The sequence below is a fragment of the Cygnus olor genome, chromosome 3 (genome assembly GCF_009769625.2).
Source record: "Cygnus olor isolate bCygOlo1 chromosome 3, bCygOlo1.pri.v2, whole genome shotgun sequence".
Taxonomy (NCBI): domain Eukaryota; kingdom Metazoa; phylum Chordata; class Aves; order Anseriformes; family Anatidae; genus Cygnus; species Cygnus olor.
In genome coordinates, this window is record NC_049171.1 from 23558325 (window position 1) to 23578081 (window position 19757).

A 19757-nucleotide genomic window follows, 5' to 3' on the forward strand; every position below is an offset into this window, starting at 1 on the left:
GTTTCACCTGCAGCCCATGGAGGGGACCACAGTGGAGTAGGCTTATCCTGAAGGACTGCACCTGTATGAAGAATCCGTGGTGGAGTGGATGAACAGTAGGAGAGGGAAGCAGAAGCAGAGAGAAGAAGCCATGTACTGACCATACCTCCCCCATATGCCCTCACTGTGCTGCTGAAGCAAGGCAGGTAGAGAAAGGTGGGAGTGAATTTATTTTAATTGGCAATAAGTTGAACTAATTTTGTCAAAGAATGCTTTGCCCTTGATGGTAATTGGTAAGTGTCTTACCTGTCTTTTATCTAAACCAACTAGTTTTCTCATATTTTCTCCCCCAGTCCCACTGAGGAAGAGAAGTGAGTGAGCAGCTGCATGGGAATTTGGTCCTTAGTTGGTTAACCCGCCACAACAACTAAAATTCTTACACAACACTGATGTCTTGATTCCTCATTAAAAAAGAATTTGCATTGCAGTACTTTAAGTTTCAATGCTGTGTTCTGCACTTAAGGTAAAACATTAAAGTGAAATTATACAAGTAGGATTTTTATGGGTTACTTTGTAGGTATTTGGGGCTAGGAACTCCAATTGATTTTAATTGTGGTTTGAGAAGTAATTAGAAAAATTGAAATAGAATTTATTCTTGAATAAAGTCCTGAAAAGTCCAAAAAATAAATTCCTTTCCTCTCTCAATTGATCATGCTGAACTTTTTCCTCCCTGCCTATAAGGGAGGGGCTTAGTCTTTTGAAAATACACCCATTTTCCACAACTATAGTCTTTCTTTTCAGAGTTACTACTGATGTAAGTCACACTATGAAAAATTACATGATGAATGAATGTGTAACCAATTATATTTCTGCATGCCTACCTATAAAATTTGTCATTTTATTCAGTCCTAATCTCAATTCTAGTCCACTTTCTTTGTACGGTCTCTCCAAGCTTCACAGAGAAATTCTGTATGCAGTAATGATATAAAATTTATGAACCACTGTCTGCTGCACCAGTAGAAGAGTCCAGGACTTGCATTTGTGAATCTCAGAGTCCTTTTTCGTCCTTTTGCTTCCACTGCTACGATACACTCAGATAAGAGATATTCCAGAACTTTTTCTTTCACATTGCTTAGTATCTGAGCAAATTATAAAACTTGTCACAAATTCTAGGAATCAAAGTCTAGTTGAGCACTTACATTATGTAAGCTAAAACCAATAAAAGCTATCAAAACCTCATTGCAGTGCTAACTGCTAGTTCTGCTGTTTCTGGGTTTATCTAGCTGAACTGAGATGACTGCTTTCTGCATGAGGAAAAAGAGAAAGAGAAGAATAGCTCTAGAATATAGTTCTACTCACAATTTCTTTTTCTGAGTTAAATGTTGCAATATAGAATACACAACAGCACATTACCTGGCTATATAACTTTATTGACAAACTCTGTTGCAACCAGTTCTGATGACAGAGATTGCTAGTTTGGCAGCAGCAACGGGGTTTGTGGTCTGTAATTTTGCTTATGTTCTATTCAGGATGTGGAAACATGAAAATCTTTTTGATGCAGTAGTTTTATTTCATAGGAGAAGTTTTGAACAACTACATTTTCTAAGGTCACAAACATTAATTTTTTAGCCTATAATTTTCTTTAAATTATTCTTCTGATATTTTTGTCCTGAGACAACTCAATAGTCTATGCCAAAACAAACAAACAAAAGCAGTTTTTAATGTGTCAGTTAGGTTAATACTTTTAGGTGAAATATTATTCCAACAATATACACTTATTTAGACAAAAAAAAAAAACGTCAAATCAGAAACTATTCTAGGTGAGTGGTAAATGCTATTTCACAACAAAACAAAACAATAACAAAAAATGCATTTAGAAGTTAAGTGCAAAATTGTGAAACAGATATCTGAAATAATGAAGTGCATTGAAAACTTTGTTGCAGTAACCTTATTGAGGAGGAGGCATCTATCAAGATCAAATTGCTACCTGCAGTGGTTGAGAAACTCTTGCTGCTAGTTAGTAATCATTTTTATTATAGTATCTTGTCCTGTGAGCAGGGAAAACATCAATATACTGTTCATTATCATACAAATGCATATTTATATTGGTAAGTGACATGAAAAATCACTCTTTTCAAAATCTAGACATCTGAAATTGAATCTTAAAGTTTGGTTTTGAAGTTTTAAGTGATGTGAGTATTTCAGAGATTTATGAATGCAAAAACAGCTACGTATTCATATTTTAATATCTTGCCCATTAGGCCTTTTGGAATCTTAAAAAAAAAAAAAAAAAAAAAAAAAAAAAAAGGAATAAGTTGTTAAAAAAGAATAATATTTTCTAAAATAAAGGATTGTCAGTTAGCTTATCCAGAGCCACAGAAGAGGAACGAAATGGTGGTTGATTGACATCTACACCAAACCCTGATATAATACCATTTGCTTTTGAAGATACTGGGAACAGCTTTTAAGCTACCACGTGAGAACTCCTACATCTGCACAAACTCAGACTCTTCAACACATTAGTACTTAAATATGGAAGGAGGATATGGGTTTAGAAAGAACAAGCAATATCTATGTGATTGTTATGTTTTAGAAAGCTGTTTAAATCTGTTTTCTGATTCTCATTTTCCTACCCCAGCCAGGCAAGGCAAGAGTGTCTCATGCTGTGTAGGACTGTATATTCCAGAGGTAGCAATAAATTAGCATACAAAGCCTAAAAAACAAATGTCTTATGCTGAGTATGAACATAGAATCATAGAATCATAGAATATCCTGAGTTGGAAGGGACCCACATGGATCACTGAGTTCAACTCGTGGGTCTGCATGGGACCACCTGAATATTGGACCCTATGTCTGAGAGTATTGTCCAAACACTTCTTGAACTCTGTCAGTCTCGGTGCCGTGACCACTGCCCTGGGGAGCCTGTCCCAGTGCCCAACCACTCTCTTGGTGAAGAACCTTTTCCTGTCACCCAGCCTGACCCTCCCCTGTCCCAGCTCCATGCCATTCCCTCGGATCCTGTCGCTGTCCCCAGACAGCAGAGCTCAGCGCCTGCCCCTCCACTCCCCTCATGAGGGAGCTGCAGGCTGCCATGAGGCCTCCCCTCAGCCTGCTCTGCTCTGGGATGAACAAATCAAGGGACCTCAGCTGCTCCTCATATGTCTTGCCCTCTGGACCCTTCACCATCTTTGTAGTTCTCCTTTGGACACTCCCTAATAGTTTTATGTCCTTTTTATACTGTGGCGCCCAAAACTGCACACAGTACTTGAGGTGAGGCCACACCAGCACAGAGCAGAGCGGGACAATCACTTCCCTCAACCGGGTAGCAATGCCGTGCCTGATGCACCCCAGGGTACGGTTGGACCTTTTGGCTGCCAGGTATACTGTGTACTTAAACATGGCATGGTTCTTTTTTCTTCAGGCTGCCACAGCCACCAACTGTATAATTCATGTTAGAAAATTAGCTTCCAGGCCTCACCACTGAAAAGCCTGAAGCTGTTTTTCAGTCTACTTGTCTCTGAGCCTATTTGTTGAAGAATTTATGAGTAGAATTTTAAAAGAAATCAGAACTTATGGGCTACAGCAGTGATACAGTTCTATCTGCTTACAGAAGTACTTTCCCAAGTGTTATGGAAAGTTTTGCAATGCTTACACCACTGCCGTGGTTACCAGAAAGCAAGTATGTTGTTTTAAACAAACCGAGATCTATTTATTTATTTATTTATTATGAGCTACGCTCAAGTCTTTGATTTCTAAATAAATATACTTTACATCTCTATAATTGTTTTAGCAGTACTTCACTGTGGAAGTGATAACTTTTAATGACTGGAAAAAAATGTAAAGGTAGACAACAGTAAACACATGAAATAAATGAAACAAATATTTATGAAAACAGAGTATGTTAACTCCATATATATTTTTTTTTCACAAAAATGTACTTTTTACATGGTGCGAGGAAACAAATGTTTTAGGCATCATGCACCTGTAAAACATAACAGAAAAAGAAACCTTTATATACAACAAAGTAAGCGTCCAGCAGGAGAAAAAAAAAAAAAAAATCCTATTCAGGTTTTTTATTGAAATCGGTTCCATAAATCTATCATGAGCATTTAGAAATATATATATATATCCCTGTAATAAGCAAAAGAAGTCAGACTTTTCATAAATTAGCAAAGAAGTTAAAATACTGAAAATATTTGTCAGAAGTGTTTCTATGTTTTATTTGGTTCTGTGTTTTATTTGGTTAACAGGAAAAAAAAATCTCTATTGCATGTCTTAAAACTAAATTAACCAAAGCCACAAAGTATTAATGACTAACAGTTACTCTTTCTCTGGATATCTGTTTGCTATTTGTTTTTATGGCTTAATATTCAAGGATATTCAGTTTGCATCATATTTTAATCACATTCCATAAATCTCCTGCTACTGCTCCTCCAGACATTGTATATAGAGACACACATTTAGCAGTCTTTTCCTGCGTGCCAGGTCTTTGGGAAGCTTATATTTATGGTGTATGGCAAAGGGAAAAGAGGAAAGAATAAAATAGTCATTTGTTCTGCTTCAGGAAGTGGCATAGCAAGCTAAAAGCGAGAAGATTATGCATCTGATTTAATCAATGCTTTTAGCATTTCTGAACAAGGTGTTACCTCTACTACTAATAACCCTTCAAACTTCTCATCTAAAAAGGCCAGGTATTATGAATGAAGTTCATAATATTACATAGAAGAAGAATTGGTAAGAATAATGGAATGTTTTTAATAGGCATAGTGAGTTAATTTTTTATTTGGCAATCCCAACTCCTACAATAACTGTGACAAACAATATGTACAGTTAGAATACATATGACCAGTTTACAAACCCAAGAGCTTACTGTAGCTACATTCTGCACCTCCTCTTTGAAATTTAGGAAGCAAATAAACAGTATTTCACCGCCACTGAATAAATCAGTACACAGGCCAAAAAGTATTTGTTTATCTCAAACCATGGATTCACAAAACAGATAACAGTCTATTTCTGTTTCTTTGTTGAGGAACTATACGACAAAAATATCAAACAATAACTCATGCCTATGAAGAACAGAAGCTTTGTGTGTAACAATTAAGATGATGAGAGGGCTGTAGCACCACTCCTACAAAGACAAGCTGAGAAAGTTGGGGTCATTTAGCCTGGAGAAGAGAAGGCTCGGGGGAGTCCCTATAGTGGCCTTCCAGTACCTAAACGGGGCCTACAGGAAAGCTGGGGAGGGACTCTGTCAGGGAGTGATAGGACAAGTGGTAGTGGTTTTGAGCTAAAAGAGGGTAGGTTTAGATTAGATATTAGCAAGAAATTGTTCACCATGAGGATGGAAAGGCACTGGAACAGGTTGCCCAGAGAAGTTGTGGTTGCCCCATCCCTGGAGGTGTTCAAGGTCAGGTTGGATGAGGTCCTGGACAACCTGATCTAGTGGGTAGCATCCCTGTCCGTGGCAGGGGGTTTGGAACTAGGTGATCTTTAAGGTCTATGTGAACTCAAACCAAAGTTGTCAAGTGTGATTTGTCTTTAGTGAATCTGCCCTTGTTATACATACTTACCTTTCTCCCTTGTGTTACATATTAGGCTTACCCTTCCACTGCCAAGTTACCAGTTACTTACAGGATATCAAAAATAGTGTAACAATCATACATCACACAGTCCTACAAAGTAAAATGAAAACAAAGCAGTTTAGGCAACAGTTACCTGGTCAGTAGACAACTACTGTTTCAGCTAAAAAAAGCTGAAACCCAGCTCCAGGCAGGTCAGGACAAGTCCAGACTCAGAAAGTCTGAAAACTTTGTTCTTGCAGAATTTGTACAAAGTCAGTAATGTGATAAGTACTGTGAATTGTAAAGATTTTTGGCAATACAGAATTGAATTTAATTCAGATGTGATTTTTTAAAATTATCTTTTTTCTTTTTGTTTCTTAAAAATTACTATTACCCTGTGATGTGCATTTACATTCTCTACATTCAAGATTATAATTCTCATACTTTATGACAAAAGGTAAAAGAAGACATGTCTAGGGTTGCTGTCATGTAACACTACACAATGAAACCCTCTATGGACAGAATAATAGAAAAAAAAAAAAAAAAAAAAGGTATGTAGTAATGAATTTGGAATGTCATCAAGGATCCTTTTCAAAGGTTAGACATTTTTCTTTGTCTGGTTGCTTACAGTAGATTTACACCCTGCAATCCTGTATTGTGTGGTTATCCAAAGCAGTTCTAAAGGCACATTATATACCACCGTGTATGGCACAGATAATAATCTTCAAATAATAATTCAGATCCTGAAAGCAGTATCACTGTGTGAGCATGTTCCTGGGTCCAGACTAATTAAAGCAAGGATTTTCAACTAAAGCTATGATCTGGGATGGTGACTAATTTTCCTCCAGTTTCAAAGTTTGCTGGGTGAATTTAGACTTCAGCTTTTAGACATTTAGGAGATTTCTCTAGGGATAAGAGCTTTCTTAGAGATGAGCCAAAGTTTCTAAAATTTGTAAATCCACTGAGTAGTGATATGTGTCAAAAGTCCAGTCATTGCTGTCTGTGGTTTATTGTGATCTTAGTACCTTTTACATCTCTGAGGAAAAAGGGGTTTAGCATGTTTTTTCATCTAGCTAACCAGCAAATAGATGGCAAGTGGAATGTAAGGAGAGTGTGCTCATGCTATCTTTTAATTGATGTTTTAAGCTATGTTTGCTCTTCTTCTTCCTTACGTTTTTTTTTCCTCCTGTTATTTGTTGTTCTGGATTTATAATAGACCCTCAGCTATATACTCAGCACTTGTTGAATTAAAACATAAACTACTTATTAATAACAAGGGGAGTAAATTCAGTTTTATTCTAAATGCAGCTTCTAATCGCATAACTTTTGGCACATTTATGTTTGCATAATACTTAAAACATATATCTATTCATCCTATATTGCAAATAAGGGAAGTTGAAATAAAACATGCATGAATGTATGTTTTATTTCTTGGAAATGGGCAATGTACTTAAAAGTGGGCAATTTGAATTTTATTTAAATTGAATAAATTAGGGCTAATTACTAGAGTATTGCTTTAATTATGTTAATACAGTTTATATAACTAGAACAATCAACCTTAATAGAAAAACATTATTTGTTGTAGATCCAGTGTTAAGAAATCAAAACTGACTGCTATTTAAGAGCAGAAATTAGCACTATTTAGCAGAATGGCATTAAGATTTGTTGTTCCGTGTTTTTTGAGAAATTGAGCAGAAAAATATCTGAGCTTATTATCTTATTCTACATCAGTACTCTAGGCAAACGGAAAGGAGGAAGCAAAGACATTCTGCTCCATACTAGGTGTCATCTTGTTAAGGAACACAGCACCTAAATAGTTTAGGTACAAGCACTATCTACATATTAAGGAATCAGAAAGAGGTAAAACCATGCCTCTGACCTCCAGCTTCAAACCAGTAACTAAAACCAGACATTAAGTGGGAGAATGTGCTATCCCAGTCCTCCATTCAAAGGTGAAAGAGACCCTGTTTTGGGGCGCACTTTTCAAGAAGGTTTAAAATGGGCTCATCAAAGGCAGCCACAAATTATCCTAGCAGCTTATCACTTGACAATAGTTTTCCTCTGCCGTTTTGACTGTACTGCTTCAGATTAAAAAGTATCACTGCTGTTTCTTACAGGCTCACATCATTATCTTTATCTGGAAGTATCATTGACCATGAAAAGGGAGAGCTTTGTGACCTTCACTCAATGTTATACACTGATCCTCAATTTCAGAATTGTCTCTTTTTTATTTCAGCACCTCTAGAACATGTCTTTCAGAGGAGGAATGTTACTGAGCTAATGCACAGGTAGGAGAGATTTTATTACCCACACTGGTCTCATTTGATTTTGGTTTCTCTACATTAATTGCAAAAATACAACAGAAACAGTTCTGCTCCATAGAAATGCACTAAACCTCCCGCAGAGCTCTATGATTTCATGTCATTTTGAAATGATAGCAGTTACATATTTTTCTGTAATAAAATGTGCATGAATGTGTGTGACAATGTGCTTCGACCCCTCACACACACACCGCCTGCAGTCCAGCCATTGCCTTGCTCAAACACTGGCTGTTGGAGCCAAGGCCTTGCTGAGGCAGATAGTGACCAGTGACTGGCTACACCCTGACATCACCCACACATTACATAGATCAAAACTTTTCATGGCTCCAAAAGCAGGAAAATAGTTTTTCAATTTAAATAAACTCACCGTTTTCAATGACTGAACACAGGTAACAGATGAAGTATCGAAGTATAGAGATCTTCTCACAATTCACCTTTCAGTAAAATAGCTTGCTAGATTTTTAGCATTATACTGCAAAAATACAAACTCTCACTGAGCACATCTAGCTTATTCAGAACATATCTGAATTTAAACTCCCAAACTCTTTACAGGTAATTCTCTCAAATATAAACTTAACACTAAAGATACGGGGACAATAAAGCCAAGTCATGCAGCACGTCTATTTCATGTAACAGATTTTGAACAGCAGATTCTCACTAAAGTCACTGCTAAATAAAATCATTTGATCATAATCTTACTGCACAAACTATGCATATTTAAATGACTAGTGATCAAATGTTTTTTTAAAATGATACTGTATCCTAAAATCTGAAATACAGGTACTATGTATGGCCTATAGTATCAACAGTGATGCAGGGAATAGAAGTTACTAATCACTATATGTTTAAATATAGAATGATTTGATCTACTAAGAATATGTTACAGTTTTATATGCATATATTATATAAATAGATAATATATCAATATGCCATAATTTATATAAATTCTATATAACAAATGGTAATTTACATATTATGTATACACATAGAGAGAGAGCGCAACAAAACAGTAACTTCTCTTCAGAGCTCTGGGTGTTTAAAATGTTTCTATCAGTTACAAGTGACCTTTACTATGGTGTACCCATTCTTGCATTTTTTCTAAGAGATACCTGAAGGGTATCTCTTTGGCCTAAAATTGGACATGATAATTAAAGGAAGGTACATTACCCAGAGGAAAAACAAACACCACCAAAATTCACTTTCTTTTTGATTTGGTATTTTACAGCTTTAAAACTAACAAAATTTAACTTTCTTGTTAACATAATTTTCACGTTGACAAACACCTAGGGAAGCCTCCAAACTAACTTATGGGGGGAGCAGGGAGGAGAGAAGAAAAAGTAAATTTCTTTACCATGTAGCTATTTAAGCCCTTACTGAATTAAGATAAAGAATTCTTTATTGTTTCTTCATGACTTTCTGATAATTGCATTCAATTACTCTTCCTTCATTAATCTAAGAGAAGGCATCAAAAAGATTAGAAGACTGTATTGGGCATGTCTTCTTTCTTTGAAACTCATAAAATACAGTTTTAAGCCCTTTTTATGCAGCACACATTTTCTTCTATTTGTCTAGTATATACTGAAGAGGATTTTCCTGTAAGTCTCTCATACTATGTATTTCTCAGTGTTCATTCAGCAATGGTTTTCCGAGAGATGCAAGATTCTTGGAAGAAAAGAAACAAACTGAACAAAAAAGCAGCCCTGCATAAATGTCTTTATGCATAAAGAAAGCAAAATTGGGAAAGGCAGAAACAGTAGATGATCACTTGTAGTATAGCTAGGGGCTGTTAAAGGTCTGCTTATGCTATGCCAAACACAATGTCTGGCTATTCAAAAACTTTAGCTAAGGCAGGCTAGGCAATATTCCTTGGCCAATAGATAACCACGAACTCCTGTGCAGCAGCTGCGTCTGTGCCCGTCTTGGACCTCTCATTCTGACATAGACTCGCTGCCCTCTATCTCAACTCCTTGTTGGTGCAGTCATTGCTTACAGCTGCCTTGTTATTGCACTCGACTCTTGTCTCACTGCCTTGTAAAGCTGCAAACCGTAACTGCTTTGGTGTGGGCTTTTCATGGTTTTTCAGAGGAAATACTGAAATTCCAAAAATGATATAACAGGAGATTTGTAAAAAAATATTACTGTTATTGAAAATAACAAGTCATATTTTTAATTTCTCTTTTTTTTTTACCTACTTATCTGAGGGACTTAAGGAATTGTTTAGGGCTTATGCACAGGACTATAACCAAGTTAAGCCATAGGATCCATATTGGCTTGAACAGAGTTCACGGATAAAAGAGTTCCTGGTAATGGATGAAACACATCTTGTCATATTTCATTATTAAGACACTAAAGCAACTAAGCCAGTCAGTGTGCAAGATAGTATCTCATTTAATTAAACCATAGCCAAGTAGTTCTGGCACAAGTAGGCTAAGATTTCTACTCAACCTCAGAAGTACTGTCATGAATATCCTGGAGTTAGAAGGGCACTTTCTTGAAGCAAATATGAGCATTGTTCACATACTTCACACAGCCAAGAGCTTTCTCCTGCCCAGTTTAGATTATGCTACATCTGAAAGAGAATGTGAGAGACTACTGTGGAAAGGAGCTCTCTAAGGTGGTCTATTGAAGAACTACTCCACATCCAATAGAGAGGCACAAAACAGACAACAGCAAGTTGTTTCAGCCAATGAAAGAAATTAACTCCTACAAAAAAAAAAAAAAAAAAAAAGAACAGATTTTAATCAGGGTACTTGTAATCACTTTCCCATGCAGCTTTGTGTGTGATGAGACCAAGGGGAAACATTTATTAGCCACCAAGGGAAAAAAAAAAAAAAAGTAACAAATAATTTCAAACTTAATTCTACTTAAAAAACATACCCCTTCTTCAAAACAGCCTGTTTAAAGTAACCCATGTGATGAAATGAAATGTTTCATATTCTTGCACCTCTAATAGAGTGCCTTTAGAAGTGTACAGCCAGGAAGAAATATGAAGTAACTCATAATTAACCTCTAGATCCATTTCAATCTATGCTTATCAGAGTGTAGAAAAACTGTTAAGCTTCAGTTATCTTTGCCAAGAAATGTAGTCTTACCATATACGGCAAGACTTAAAACCAGTTTCTGTTTCTCAGAAATTGCAAGAAGTCTGCGCTGTCCTAGTTGTTTGCTACAGAGCTTAGTCTTCACCCTGACTGTCAGTGTTATGACCTGGAGGGCACAGCAGAGCTGGTTACAGCGGTTTTATAATGAGACATTTCTGATCAGCACGAAGAGTTGGCTTGTGTTTCCCACCAATGTTTCTTACTGAATTTTAGCACATAGAACAAGATAACAGGGGTCCTCATACCCAAGACGATGCTAAAAAAGGAATGCATAACCATTCTAAATTCATTTATTTACATCATTGTGCTCTCTGCATGAGCATTTTAGCAAGATGAAAAAGAATTCTGACAAAATAAGTTTTAAGTCAGGTACTGTGAAGAAAGTTTTAACTAATTTTGATACTCCTACTTCTAAATTCAGCTTTTGTTTTGATGCATGCGTAAAATAAAATAGGAAAGAGCTGGCTTGGATTTATACCAGGGACATTTCAAAATCAAACTGACTTTACTAACTTTTTTTTTTTTTTTTTTTTTTAGAGAAAGGCTACAGTTTTCCTTGAATATTGCTGTCCACAGTTTATTATAAAGCACTTATCATTTACCTTTCTATTGGATAAAGTATGTCTGTAAAACCTTTTGCAGAGATACGTACCATGATGCCAGCACTCCAAGTCAGCTGGATGAAGACTCAGAGCCCCACAGTTCTGAACTGGAGTTAGCTTTCCAGCTATCTCTGACACTTGACACAAAGAAATAGACTATACACATCTATCATCTGAATTATAAATGTGTACATCCTAATGCAGACTTTAGAAGTCCAGTTCTGGACTCAACTAAAATTCAGGCCTTTGAAAGTGTTCTTTTTGAAAGAGTTTTTTTTTTTTTTTCGAAACCTTTTCTATTTCTTACCACTAAGTCAGAAAATAAGAACCAAATGGCTCTAGCCTGCTGGTTAGGGCATTCTCCCATGAGGAAGGGCAACTAAGCCTTTCCTCTGTCTCCACAATGTTTTTAAATAAATATCTTTGTAGCGACTGGAACAGTTTATGCAAGAAAAACAAAAGTATCACCCCATAATGACCTATATTCCATGGGACAGTACAGTCATAGGTGGGAAATTTCAGTCTGATGAGAAGTAGTAAAGTGTAACTGTAGTACACATCACTACAACCATTTGAGCTCTATAATCCTGATATATTATCACAGAGGCCTTAGCAACTCTTGATTCATCACAAGGTTAATTTACCATTATGCTAATTCATCTTTTTAATCCAAATACCATTAATAGGAGAGATTTCAAATCACCTTTGCTCTTTTAAATTCCGTGAAAGGAATCTACTATCAGGTATTTTTATCTCCCTTTTTTATAACATTTATTACTCCTTATATATTTAAAACGTGAATCCATTACACGATTGTCATAAAATAGCAATCACTTTGCTTTCCCCTGCTGAATAGATCTTTAGCGAAGCAATCGGAATTGTTCATATTATACAATAAATTTTGCTGACCTTTTTCTTTTCCGAGAGGAACAACAAAGACTTTGCTAAGGAACTGTCAAAAATATGGATGTGTACCATAACATTTGTTGTTAGTCTTAAAAACTTGATTAATATTTTTCTTCTCTTATGTCATCTTTCTCAGCAGACATGCTATACCTTGTGAAGAATAAAGACACATACACTTAAGGTAAGAATTCTTGCTGTCAGTACTGTTTTCTTCAAACTATCATTCTACCTGTTTTTTTTTTTTTCCTCTGTTGCAAACATGCTGTGTATTTTTGATGCTACTACCACTAAACTGAAAGGTTGAGTCTGTTCTTCTCTGTTTTGTTACAGTGAGGGCATAATTCATGAGAAGCAAGGGTCACATATTTTGCACTGATATTGCATGTATATAGTTTCAGGAGGTCCCAAGTGCCCTCTTTCGTTTGCATGCAAAGTTGTTACGTTTCCTCAGTTAAGCAGCTACAGGTAATGGTGTGAAACCCTTTATCTATGGGGAATTCTAAAAACTGTACAACCATTCAAGTCTTTATAATTAAGTTTTTATGTCAGCTTTTTTCCTAGTTAAAACACTGTGAAATAGAAACTGACATGGCTTTTTTCTTTTATTTTCTTTCTTTTTTTTTTTTTTTTTTTTTTAAGACCATTAGTTAAAAACCTCTGGTAATGAATTTCTGTAATATATGTCTAAATAAAATATTTCTGCTTTAGACTCTCCTCTTTACTAGGGACAAAGAAGGCTTTTTAAGTTTTTAAACTTTTTTTTAAGCTTTTTTTTTTTTAAGCTTGTAAAAATGGTTGTGCAGATATTTGTGAATATTATACCCATATGAAAGCTTTTATATTTACATTGACATGTGGTTATGTAAAATCAGTATGTGATGTAAACACTGTTTTTGTCTTTTACATTGCAAACTAAAGATATCCATTACATTTTATTCTTTTTTTTTTTTTTTTAATTTATATTCTGATTTTACCTTTTCTTTTGTTATATTCCAAAGAAAAACATCCAAGGAAGTATACAGTTTTTCCTTTGTTCCTTCTGTTCTCTGTATACACTATATTAGTTTCCTCAAATATTGAATTTTGAGTTTCCACACCTTTAGCTGATAAATGTCTGCGACACTTTTGCTGAATATTTCAGGAGTTTAACAGTGAGGTTGCATAATGTATCTCCAAAGCCTAAAGTAGTAATGTCTAATTATAAATTTTAGGGAAGGAAGGAACTTAAATGGATGGCAAAACAACAACAAATGACAAATATTTATTAATATGCAAGGCAGCTGGTTTCAACTGTTTTTAAGCTGCTCAGGACTGTCTTTTTTAAAAATTCTTCCTTCATTTGTATGTATCTTTATAAAACACTGGCTGTTAGGACTTAGATTTTCAGGTGTATGCCTTGGATTTATTTAAAATACTATTAAATAGAAATTATTATTCTCTGTTCATCTAATTCTTTTCTGATAGAGCCATGGAAAAAATCCAGTTTCCCACACCAAAAAAGAATGAAGATGACCTTTTCCATGGAAGGCATTAGCACCCCCATACATCAAAGGAGTAAACTTACGTTTGTTGCAAAAGTTACCTTTATGTCAAGGATGTGCTTTTTGCACTTCCAAAACCTACTAGAAACGGCCAAGTGGGAGGCCTTTGGGAAACAATAATTCAAGGTGATCTACAGAAACAGTTTTTAGCAAGTACATCCCAAATAAATGTCAAATTTAACAAAACCTAAAAGATTCTGAAGTGTGCTATTGCTGTAGTACTCTCCACTTGTAGACCAATGAAAATCCAGTCCTGCATACTAAGCCGAGAGCTGGTCTTTCCTGTACAATTCACTCTCCTTTTATCAGACCTACCCTGAGAAGAGAAGCCAGTTGCCCAGTTCAAATATAGAGGAAACAAAGCTGGATTTAAAGATATCTGCCAAGAAGTTTGAAAGTAAGAGTAAAGTTTGACAAGAAAGAGAGGAAAAAAAATGGGTTGAAGAAGAAAGGCACTAGCAAGGGATAGAGTGCTAGGGAGATAGCTAGGGAGCAGAATGGCAAACAGCATGCAGAGTGCATATATGAGATCTGGGAAGAGAAATAGGGAAGAAGAGAGACTAATGGATGGGAGTAATGAAGTAAGAGACAGAGGAAGACTGGCACTCTATGGGCAGAGTCTAGGACTGAGAAATGACTGGGTAACAATTTAGAGGAAAAACATGATGTGACAACAGGGCTATAGAATGGAAGGAGCAAAGAGATTTAGAGGAGACTATTAATTTGGTAAAAGAATTAGGATTTGGTTAATGAAATGGTTCTAAATATTGGAAGGCTGACCCTTGCCAGCAACTAAGCATCCACCAGCCACTCACTCACTCCACTTCCCTCCCAGAAAGATGGGGGAGAGAACTGGAAGAGTGAAAATGAGTAAACAAATGTGGGTTGAGATAAAGATAGTATAATAGGTGAAGGGAGGGAAGAAAAAAAAAAAAAAAAGAAAAGAAAAGAAAAAAAAAGGAAAAAAGTGATGAAAAGGTAATTACTCACTACCTCCCACCAGCAGACCAGAACCCAGCCAGTTTGGAAGCTACCTTGCAAAGACTACCTCCAGTTTTTATTGCTGAGCATGATGTTATAGGACATGGAATATCCCTTCAGCCAATTCAGGTCATCTGTCCCAAATGTGTCCACCCCCAGTCTACTTGCTGGGGGCGTGGTGTGGTGTGTGTGTCAGTGTGAGGAAAAAAAAAGTGAGAAAAAAAAGAACATCTTGAAACTATACAAGTACTGCTCAGCAATAGCTGAAACGTTGGTGTATCATCAACACTGTTTTGGGCAAAAATCTAAACACCATACACACTGCTATGAAGACAATTAACTCAGATGCAGTACTTACAAGCAGCAATGGGAGAATAAGAAGTGAAGCATCGAAAAACAGAAAAAATGTTTTACAGCAAACCTGGCTGAAAATCAAGGCATGTTCTGCCTTTATAGCAACAGGAATCAATCAAATTGATAAATACTTAGAGTAATATCCAAGTAGGGAGGTCTTGCTTCATGCTATACTTTAATCTTAACATAATAAGACAAAGGAGTTTATTTTAATCTCTGTTATTTTGTACTGCAGGTGCATTTTCAGACTTCTGAAATTAGGCCTGGTAGAGTTAAGAAAGAAACATGACTTCTCAGTACAAAACAGTTTCCCTGTCAAAAACATGAAGAAAAAACTGATGTGGCAATAAAAAGTATACTGAATAAAATAATATATGCCACATGAAATGTAAGTTTTGAGAAACCATACTGTTTTTTTTGCTCTTGTTAATTTGATAATTCATTGACTTTATAGCTCTTCTAGCAGAGACACTGAGCATCAGAGTTCAGTTCAAAAGCATTAAACTAGGGAAGATATGCATACATTTTTCACACATCTCTTTTGCTTATGCAATAACATTTCTTTCATGTTAGGAGCCTGAAGCAGAAAATGTTGTGACGGTGAGGTGACAGAAATCAAATAAATGCTTGCATTAGCAGAACAATATGGACTGATGGATATGAATTTCCTGATAGATTAAAACTTTTTAGAATTAAACATTTTTGATCACCATCATGCACATTAAAACCTTAATTACTTTGATATATGGCAAAGTGATCTTGTCCCTCTTCTCTGAGTTCAGATGGTTCATATGATAGAAATATACCTATGACCAGAGCATCACACTTACAGTCAATTCTTATTCAAGTATGCAGATGTATAACCAGGCATTTTGGAGTTTTTCTGGATTGTTCTTTCTATTTATATATACATGTAATGTATTTGATTTTTTTTTTAATTATTATTTTTTAAAGAACTGTACAATCTCCACAGTACAGCTTCTCCACTGCCATTTCAGTGGAAGGACACATCATGTTGAATAATTTTTCCCCTCTAAATCACCAGCTAGTCCTTTCCTTTCAAATAGAACCCAATGCATTCATTTCAGTATTAGTTGTTTTCTTTTGTTTGTTTGTTTTTTGACCCTTTCAAAAATATTTCAAGCTCTTCAATACACTTTTTTGAAGAAATTGATACATTTTTCAAGCACTGGGTAATATTTTTTACTTTCTTTCTTCCAAGTGAAGAAGGAGTAGTGCACTCAAACTGGTCTGAAGCTGATAAATTGGCTGTCACCTAACAAAACTCTCCAGTCCCAAACGTATCTGTCACCAGCGCTTTGCAGTTCTGCTCAGAACACACGCAAGAATAGATATGTTCCAGTGTGACAGGCTAACAACTGACAGCAAGGTGTTATGCCAACCCTGTTTAAATTATTTTCCAATGTTTCACAATATAAAGAACAAATTCTGAAAAAGTAGAATAGTGTGAGACCTTCTATCAAACTGATATTTTTCCCTGACATGGATTTAAAAAACTGGGATCTTAATGCATATTCAATGTGCACGAACTATGCAGCTGGTGTTAAACTTTAAAAACTGCAATGTTAGCCTCTGTGGGAAGTGGAAATTCCCATGCAGGGAGTGGGAAGTCTCTGAATCTTCCAAAGAACCTGGCAGTGAGGGTATCTACATTTTGCAGGACACCTTCACTGCATATACCAGTGTCATACTACGTTCTTTAATTAAGAATGCTTTAATGCTTTTTTATGTTTCAGAAGTCTGAATTCAACCACCCACAAGTTCTGAATGGCTTAATAATTTACATACATTATTTGAACCTACAGAGATTTCCTCTTGCCAACCTATTTACTGCCCACATCTATATGTTTAACAGAGCTGTCCACAGGAGTTAAGCCAAAAAAGCTATATAAAAGTATTAAGGTTTATATTTAAATTTCATATGAATAGTTAATTTATACAGAATTGTACTTTGCTAAAAGCAGGTTGCTGATACTTAATCATTTGACTTTGAAAATAACAGAATTCAATGTCAATTTAGCCTACAGTATGAACGCTCACTTTAGACAATCAGTAATGTACTATAATTGTATATGAAAATTATTTAATGGCAGTTTCAGCTTCCTAGCTGGATAACAATTCATTTTAACCATCCATAATTCAATCAGATTACGTCTTGCTTTACATATTTTAACGGATGCTTTTTTTCTGGTTATTTTACAAATTATATATGCAAATGACGTATTAAATAATTGATGAAGCACCTTGTTTTGCTTGTAGCTACAAGTGATGTTTTTCTTCACAAATATATTTAGGCAGTAGTTCTCTTTCACAGCAAGATTTTTGCATAGTATTTTAAAAGATATTTAAACTCCTGCCGTGTTGAAGGCTTATTTAGAAAGACCAAGTATAATTTACTAACCTGATTTATGAAGCAATTTATACAATCTAGTAAAATAGCACTGTAGAATTTCATTGCATATGGATACTCATCTTCTCTGAAGAGCCTAAATTCTTAAACACTTGGGCAACTCTGTATTATTACATTCTATGATAGAACAAAGTATATCAGTGTAATTATCCCTCCTGTTTTATTAAAGCTTTATAAAACTGTTAGAGGCTAATGCTGCAGCTATTTTTTCTACTGCCAGATTTTATCCTGTAATACTCAGTAAAAAGAGAAGTAGAATCCTTTACTCTTCTTAGACATATGGTAAATGGAGTAATGGAATACTATGTTATGTATTTATTTACAATCACATATATATATATTTATATACATATATGTTTATGTATATAACAAGGATATTTTAATATTAAATTTCCAAGATCCATCCCTTTACCTAATGTATAGAGCTACTAATGTTTGAAATATTACTTCCCTACTTTTTCTTTGTTTTTAACTGAACATTTATCTCAGTATTTCTGTAAAAAAGCCTTTTGAAATAAAATGGAATATTTGCAGACATGCCAGGCCCATAAAATCTTAATTATTAAGCCTTGTGTTTCCTAACCTTGTAATTAATACATCAATAAGTTATAAGCTATCTTTTTTTTTTTTTTTCTTTTCTCATTTGCAGAGATCTGCAATGCAATCATAAACTTGAAAAATGAAAACCTTTTCAACCTGTGGGATTTGAAGGAATGAAAAATAGCTTTAATGTTTGAAAAGGCCGGAGAGTTCAGAGTACTGTGCAGGTATTTAGGAAGTTTTGGACTGGGAAATATTAATCCTTACAGCATCTGCAGTACCATGTATCAAACAAGCAGAGAGTAACTTCAATTGAGAACGATTAAAACTTCAGACAGAATTCCTATAACAACTAATAGGAAAGAGACCTCTTCATATTTATATTAGGGCATAACAGTCTTCTGATTTGGTTTCCTCTAAGAAATCTTAATCTCAAACTTTGTTTTTTAATAACCTTTTCTTAGTAAAGTTTTAGGCAAACTGTCTCTTTTTCCTTATGACAGAAGTGGTATATCTGCCAGCAGACAACGAAGATGCTGAGAAAATAGATGTTTAGGAAAGGTCAGAAAAGAGCTTCTGGTGAAGCCTGTCACTTTTTGCATTGTGTTGAAATGTTTTATGAAGAGTCCAGGAAGCTGAAATTTTTAAAGGGTAGTTGTATTTGTAAAAGCAAATCCTAAAATACACAATTAGAAATTTATCTTTATAAGGAACTCTGAGAAGATAATATTATAGAATACAATGTTGTTTTATTTCCCTCACAGTTAAGTAAAGTATATCTCTTAATATGCTGTACTTTTCTTATTCTTTTTTTTTCAGAAGTAATGACAAACTGATCACCTTTGTCTCAGAACTGAGCAAAATCCTCCAAGTCTTGTTCAGAAAATTTACAAAGACTACCATGTGCCCCAGAATGTAAAGCACGCCTGAAAGCTGCCAACATTTTGATATTTACTTTACTTGTTTTAGCTGAAAGTGAGACCAATCAAGGAGATTTATTTCATGCCTGTTTCTCCAGTGCTTATAAATTAGCTCTTGACTGAAAGTGTATAAGCCTGAGGAATTTCAGCGGACAAAATCTACGTGCTATCAGGATCTTTTTTCTTTTTTTCACTTCTAATATCAGTTATATTTCTGCCTATATCTTTTTAAATATAGTTTCATGAAGTATTTGAAATATTCACAGTGAAAAACAGACTGTATATTGAGAACTCTTAATCACACAAGATCCAAATCTTTTGATACACAGCCACCTATAGCTACTTGTGTGGTTTATTTTACACCCTGTTTATTATCAGGTATCAATCTCACTCCCACATGAAGTTTCTTAAATTAATTAAGAATAAAGCACTAGATGCTCTGTTTCATTACTGTTTCTCCTCTCTATAAAAATTCCCCTCACTAAAAAGACATCCTACAAACTTAAACCAAGATGCTGAA

At 35.2% G+C, this 19757-nt stretch overlaps 1 protein-coding gene and 1 long non-coding RNA gene across 5 annotated transcripts in view; one reads left to right on the plus strand and one right to left on the minus strand.

Annotated features, from left to right (window-relative positions):
• CSMD1 (CUB and Sushi multiple domains 1) overlaps nucleotides 1-19757 on the minus strand; it is a 1148093-nt gene that overhangs the window by 388851 nt on the left and 739485 nt on the right. The gene's annotated exons all lie outside the window — the stretch shown is intronic.
• Nucleotides 7702-12959, plus strand: LOC121067241. Its single transcript, XR_005818194.1, has 3 exons — nucleotides 7702-7828; nucleotides 12610-12651; nucleotides 12801-12959. It is a non-coding gene; the product is annotated as an uncharacterized LOC121067241 (long non-coding RNA).